This window comes from Cavia porcellus, unplaced genomic scaffold (assembly GCF_034190915.1).
Source record: "Cavia porcellus strain 051 isolate PalLab524CR breed Dunkin Hartley unplaced genomic scaffold, mCavPor4.1 scaffold_4, whole genome shotgun sequence".
NCBI lineage: Eukaryota > Metazoa > Chordata > Mammalia > Rodentia > Caviidae > Cavia > Cavia porcellus.
Genome location: NW_026947487.1, coordinates 35,951,172 through 35,958,769, shown reverse-complemented (window position 1 = coordinate 35,958,769; position 7,598 = coordinate 35,951,172). Strand labels below are relative to the sequence as shown.

Sequence of the window (7,598 nt, the reverse complement as noted above, 5' to 3'; positions counted from 1 at the left end):
GAGACACACTAATCAAGATTCCAGAAATTCAGCAAAACTACCAAATATTAAGAGCAAATAGAGAATAAAAAAGATAAGCTATAAAGGAAAGCCCTTCAGAATCATAGAACACATCTCAAAGCAACTGTTCAAGTCAAAAAGAGCTTTGAGTTAAGTATTTCATGTCCTGAAAGAAGCTTCCAACCAGATTGATATACCCTGAAAAAATTATCTTTCAAAATTAATGGAGAAATAATGTACTTCCACGACAAAGAGCAAATGAAAAAATTTATGACCACCAAACCAACTCTACAAGAAAACTACAAGATATTTTAGTCAGAGATAAATATGATCACAATTCCAAGAATAACATTGGAAAGAAAACATCGGGCAAGGCAAGCAATTAAAGAGAAGGGAAAAGCAGAAAATGGACAGCATGAAAATAACATGAAAAATATAAGCCAGTACATACTGGTTATAACAATCAATGCAAATGGCTTCAATTCACTAATCAAAAGAAACAGGCTGACAGAATGGGTCAAGAAATAAGATCCAAAAACTTACTATATTCAAGAAACACATTTAACTAAAAAAAAAAAAAAAAGAGTCATAACCTAAAAGTCAAAGTATGAAAAAAATCTTTCATGCAGCAGGAACCCAGAGAAAAACAGAGGTAGCTATTCTGTTTGCAGACACTGTGAACAAGAATGTTCAGAAGACATAAATAAGGTCACTATGTACTTGTTTAGGGAAAACTTTAAGAGAATCAGGTAACAATCATAAATATGTATGTACCTAAAACGGAGCACATAACTATAAATATAAGTATTAATAGACATGTAATATCAAATATGCAATAACACAGTTTTAATGGGTGATATGCAATAGTACCCTATTGTCCCAGAGATAAATCAAGTAGACAAAAAATTAGTGAAGCAATATCAGAACACATTTAAACATCTGAACATTTGGAATTAGTAGATATTTTCAGAATATTCCACATGACCAGAATACACATTTTTCTCAGCTGCACATGAGATGCTTTCTAAAAAAGACCATTTATTAGCTCAAAGAGCATGCTTAAGATTTATGAAAGACAAAACACTCCTAAAATTCATCTGGAAGCAGAAGAACCAAGAATAACAAAGGCAAACGGGGGCAACAAAAGTGAAACCGAAGAAGGCATCACAATACATGATTTAAAATTATACTATGAAACTACTGTGATAAAATCAGGAACATACTAGCAAATAAACAGACTTGAGGACCAGAGTACCGAAAGATGCATATGCAACTTCAAATGTATTTGGCCACTTTATCTTTGACAAAGGGTCAAACAGACTCACTGAAAGAAAGTTTCGTTAATAGCTGTTGCTGGAAAAACTGACTCTATATATGTCAAAGAGTAAAATTAGATCCTTATCTATCATCATGCAGTAAATCAAAGTCAAAATGAATCTAATATCTAAATATTAAAACAGAAGCTAACTCAACTGGAAGAGAAAGTAGGTAGAAATCTTGAAGACATATGATTAGGCAGAGACTTCATAGACAAAACCCTAATAGCACAGGAAGCACTTCAAAAAATGAACAATATAAATCTCATCATACTAAAATTTTTGCACATCAAGTGAAATCACCATGAGTAAAAAGACAACCCATAGAGTGGGAAAAATTTTAGGCAACTGTCTCTCAGACAAAAGACATATGTAGAACATAAAAGAACTGAGAAACCTCAGATCCTTCAAATTCAAAGACCCAGTAGAAAAATGGACAGCTGAGACAAATACACACTTCTCAGATGAAGGAGCACAAATAGCACATAAATATACGAAGAAATATTCAACACAATTGGTCATTTGAGAGAAATAAATTAAAACAACACTGAGATTCTGTCTCACCCCAGAAAGAATGGCTGTCATCAAGAAATCAGTCAATAACAATGTTAGTGGGGCTATAAGGAAAAATGAACTCCTCTCTGCTGTTGGGGGGAATGTAGATTGGTGAATCCATTATGGGGATTCCTCAGAAAAACTAAGAGTGGGGTTCCCATTTACCCAGCTATTCCTCTTCTGTATGTCATCACAGAAGTTTTTTTTTTTTTTGTTTTTGTTTTTTTTTTTTTTTTTTTTTTTTTGGTTGTTGTTGTTGTTGTTTTGTTTTGTTTTATCAGTACTGGGGATAGAACTCAGGACCGCCTGCTTTCAAGGCAGGTGCTTATGCCACTGAGCTAAATCCCCAGCCCCCATCATAGAAGTTTTTAAAATGTATACCACAACAATTTTTGTGCAGTGATGCTTACTGCACGCAGTTTTTTTTTTTTTTTTGTTGTTGTTGTTGTTGTTTTATACATATACAATGGATTGCTTCTCAGCAATATAGAAGGATGAACTGGAGAATTTTTAGGTAAATGTATGCAATTTGAGACCACACTTATAACTTAAATGCATAAGAGTTGTGTGTGGTGTCTTATTGTCTCCCTAAGCAAAAAGAGTAATTAAGATCCAAATTTACAATAGATCTAGTGAAATGTGAGAAACTGTTAGAAAAGATGGAGAAAAAGAGAAAAGAAGAAATGAAAAAGGAATAATAAAATGGATAAATAAATATATATAATAAAATAATTAAGACAAGTATGCTACTAAGTTCTATTAGTAGACTAAAAGTAAATGTTTGTGCCTATATTATTTGATCAATTTTCATCCCCATATCTTGTCATATGAGCAATTACTTTGAAGACAACACTATACAATGTACTGTTGTTGCTCTCCTACAATTTCATTTTGATATTTTGTACTTTTCTTTTTCTTTAAAATAAAAAAGAAATGAAACGAAAATTCTGTAGCAACACAGGAATTTTGCAGTACATTCAGCCCATAGCATAGATCGAGATTCAAATTCTTTCTCTTCTGGGATTAAACTATCATCACAAAGTGAGTAGACGAGGTGCACAAACACAAATCAAACATTTAAGCTTAGTAAAGAAAATAATGTGTATTTTACTTATTTTGTTTTATATCATCACATATGTATTTTGCACGTATTGACTTCCCTGTAACAGATTGACGTGTATTTCTGTGTTAAAAATATGCTAATGCTTGCTAATTATCAGGGACATTCACAGTGTAAATTTAAAAAACTGAGACTGTAAATTACTTCCATATATTTTGTTTTCAAATTGTTTCCAGTATGTATGCAGGCTAACAATTCTGAAACCAGTTTCTTTATTCAGTCAAATAATTATCAGGTCATGGAAAAATTTCCGCTTTCTCACTTTCATTAAGTAACAGGAAGCAGCTGAAAGGCACAAAGGAGATTCACATATAAATGGAATAGTGTTGAGACATCATTATAAACTCATGTTTAAGTTAATGTAGACACAGGGGGTTATGTAGAGAATACTTGTAGAACTGTAAGTATATTTTGGGTACCATATTCTCATCTATCTTCTTGCTCTTTTTCCATGCCAGCTGAGAGAACCAGGAGAATCCGCAGGGCTCCTGGGTGGAACTGCACTTCAGAGATTATGCGAGTGGGAGCAGTGCTCCAGCCTGAGTTTCTGTTTACAATGGTGACATGGATAAAATACTGTTGGTTGCCCAGCGAGAATCTGGACAGAGTAATTTCAAGGGTTCTCACTGTGACCGCCCACCTCGCTCACAGTCACCACAAGGTATTAATAGACCTTTGGAAACAGGTGCACATAGCATCAGAAAAAAGAACAGCTCTCAGTCCGAGGAGGACTCCATCAAGACAAGGAACGAAATTGCAAACATCTTGAAGGAAATACTCAAGTTGGATACAGGATTGATCAAGTTGGCCAGAAAATATCCCCTCTGAGGGGCTCCTCTTTAATCTCCTGCAGCGCACAGCTACTCTCAGTGTGACAAACGTGAGTGATTAAGAAACAAGGCATTTTCTCGCCAGAATTTCTGAAGGTTTCTTCCATCTCGGCTGCTGTCTATCACCCAGCCATTGGATTTGAGGTCTACACTGGAAGTCATCTGACAACTGCCACCAGCACTTTTCGGTGAAGAATTGGATCCAACTTGGCTGACATGGTGGGGATTTGTATCTGAGATTGTGACAGCCAGCTGGAAGGGCTTTCATCATTGGGTGGCTGCACCATTTATATATTCTGTACCTGCTGCGTTTCTGATTACTAAACTTAAAGAACAGACACTAAAATCATGCTGATCTCTAATTATACCTGTGGGATCAATTAATAAGCATGGAAGACTAACATCTACTATAAGAATTTAGTAGTAAATTTGCTTTGGATATTAGATATAAATAGTATAAATAATTTTAATACGCAAGTCATGATGTATGTAGTATTTAAAAAGCCCTGACCTTAATTCAGTTAAAATACTTTATTGCAAAGAATGGATAACATTGATATTAAAGTCACCACACTGCCATGTAAGATGGCACATGTGTATAGTTCCAGAACTTGTGAGGCTGGACAAGGTTGTCATGGGTTGATGGCCAGCCTGAGCTGCATAGTGAGATCCTGTGGCAAAACACTGCACAAAACATTGAAGAGTTTACCCAAAAGAAAATATCATCTCCAGGAGCGGGGAGTTTAGCTCAGTGGCGTAAGCGCCTGCCTTGCAAGCAGGGAGTTGTGAGTTCGATACCTGGTACCAATAAAAACGAGAAGGACCAAAAAAAAAAAAAAAAAAAAAAAAATCATCTCCTTACAATCATAGTATTGTAGAATGTTTAATTTAGAAGGATGCAGATTGTCTATAAGAACCATTTAACCATATAAATTGTCTTAATAATCTATTGTTTTTCCAGTGAGCACTCTGGGTGGTCAGTTTTGTTCTTTTATTACTTGTTTTTGGTTTTTTGATGAAGGCACCAATTAGTATCTTTTACTCTTTATTACTCTGGATTGTTGGTTTTAATCTTACTGTTGTGCTCAATTAATGTGTGCTCTTAAAATTAGCTTTACTGCAAGAAAATCTAAGTCTACTTTAGAAGACTAGAAAAAAATATTGCCTAATCCTTTGGATATTATTGTAATTATATGGTGCTAAAAATCAAACAATCTCAAAAGTCATTGATTAAACCAGACCTGTTCCCCACTATGCCATTCTTTATCTTTTCTACAGCATGGTTTTTAGAAAGGTTGCATCTTTGATGCACTGTGTATGCTAATACTCTATTGTTTCAACTTCAATCCTTAATTTAGGTTTGTTAAAATAAATGTAGCATCGTTACTTTAAAAATAAATAAAGTTTAGGTTAAATGCAAATGTGACATGTTTTGTCTGTTTGCATTTTGGGTGAATATTAAAGCAAATAGCTGAGATTGGACTTTGTTTTAGTATAATAGCAAAGTTGATTTTTGTGGAAAACATTTCCAGGATATTGAGAATGTATCATTACTTAAAGACATACAAATTTAGTAAATATGCAGTGAATTTAGTGAGTGCTTTAATGAAAACAGCAAGTCAATTACATTAGAGTCACAGTATGTTTACATCTGATGCTATCCATTAAGAAAACAAAAAATGACAATAAAATGCTCAAAGCTAATAATGAAATGTCAAGATAATTAAAATACTGTATTAAATAAGGGAGAAACAATAAATTTATTTCAAATAATTTTAAAATTGAGAAATACAATTTTTTGTACAAGTAAACACTGGATGGGACACGAAGTTTGTCTTCAAAACAGCCATAAAAATAAAGAGTGGAATAATTTTGTAAATAGAGGGAGCTTATTTTGATAAAACAAGGGCAAGTAGTAGGTGGTTGGGAAAATAAGAACAAAGAGCTGGGCGTGGTTGTACAGGCCTGTAATCACAGCGCTCTGGGGGCGAAGACAGGAGAATCACTGTAAGTTGGAGACCAGTCTGGAAGACATAGTGAAACCCAGTAAAAAACAAAACAAATGAACAAACAAAACAGAGCTGAATACCTAGGAACACATTTGCTATTTGTTAGAAAACAATAAAATAAATAAGAAGCATCATCATGACTTTCATGATACTAATAACATTATAACAATTTATTTATTTGTCTATCATTTTGTCTTTTTGAAGTGAGGACTCGCTACGCAGATCAAGGTGGCCCTGAACTCACTTTTTATTCTGGGCTGACCTTAAAGTCACAAAGATCCTCTTGTCTCAGCTCCCAAGTGCTGAGACTACAGGCATACACGATCACACTGGCTCTGAGTTTAATACCACTATTGAATTCATGTTTCAAACACTTAAAAACACTTAAATACTTTATCAGAAATGCAAGACACAAAAGCAGAACATTTCTTTAAAAATTAAAAGAAATAAAGCTTGTTCTCCATTTCAAGATGTCACTAGTGACATTTAAGTATGATGTATGTACTAGAATTAAATAAGTAATGCTAAATTTACTAGCATTAAGTAATAAAAATGTATTCAATATAGTATTCATAATTGTATAGTACAACATACATACAGGCATATATATATGTATATGCACATATAATATGCTTCCATATCTCTTTGTGTGTAACTGTGTATCTTCAGTCACACTGTCACTGATGCCTTGATATCTTGAATTGATTCAAAATAATTTACTTTTTATGGTAATATTGACTTTGAGAAAGAATCAAATTACATAGCTACTCATCAGGTGAGTAAAGTAAATGAAAGAAGAAAGTGATTTTTCATATCCTTGTTTTCTCTTGAATGATAGTTGGTAGAAGGAGTCACTGAGTTTTTGGTCACATAGTGTAAACACATTTGAAAAATACGACCTTCAGCACTGCTTCAGATATTGAAATATGTAATGGGATAGGAATGTTAAAGGTATGTGGAGGTGTGTATTGAGAGAAGTTAAAGGACAATGTGTTTTGTTGCAATATTTTAAAAATTAAACATTTAGCATATATTTCAGACATACATGTTAAATGTACCATATTATTTTCTGTAAATATATAGAGAACAAAACTTAGAAGCAGTAAAATAGTTGGGAGGGGTTCTATAGTTATCATAGCTGCCTGTCCTTCCTGAACACTTGATCTTAACTTAGCTACATCGTTCTGTTTCTTTGATTCTCCAAAGAAGTGAAATATAAGCTAGGTAACTAAAAGCTTTCCTCTTGGTGCAAAGACATCTGATAAAAAATTGCATATGATGCATGAAAACACAAATGCCTGACAGCTGCTGTACCTTTGGTTCTTCAGCTGATGGTTCTTTTTATTGCGTCTTTTCACATATGGAAGCCTCATATTTGTGTTCATGAAGACCACGGCCATAAGCTTCTGGCAAACATTTCCTGAATATCTCTATAATGCTCTAGGAAACTATGTGAATAAATATTAATTTTTAACAATATGTAATTAAGATATAGATAATAGATATATTTTTATTAAAAGCCTAATTTCACCATAATTGGTGGGTTGTTATATTATTATATTCCAATATTCACTATGTTTATACAAAAGTATTTTATGAAGTTCCTAACATATTTGTGATACATAGTTATGCCATGAGAAGTGTTTACTTAAATATGTACATATTTTCATTTTGAGTATATTTAAAAGACCCTTTTATTTTAAAAGATCAAGTTGAAATAAAGTATTATGTAGACAATGTCATTTATGAGATAAAATCTAGTTCTAAA

At 33.3% G+C, this 7,598-nt stretch overlaps 1 pseudogene; it reads left to right on the top strand.

Moving 5' to 3' along the window:
* The first annotated feature begins 1,890 nt into the window (after positions 1-1,890).
* On the top strand, positions 1,891-4,013 carry LOC100720744 (BCL2/adenovirus E1B 19 kDa protein-interacting protein 3-like; annotated as a pseudogene).
* Positions 4,014-7,598: the final 3,585 nt, after the last annotated feature.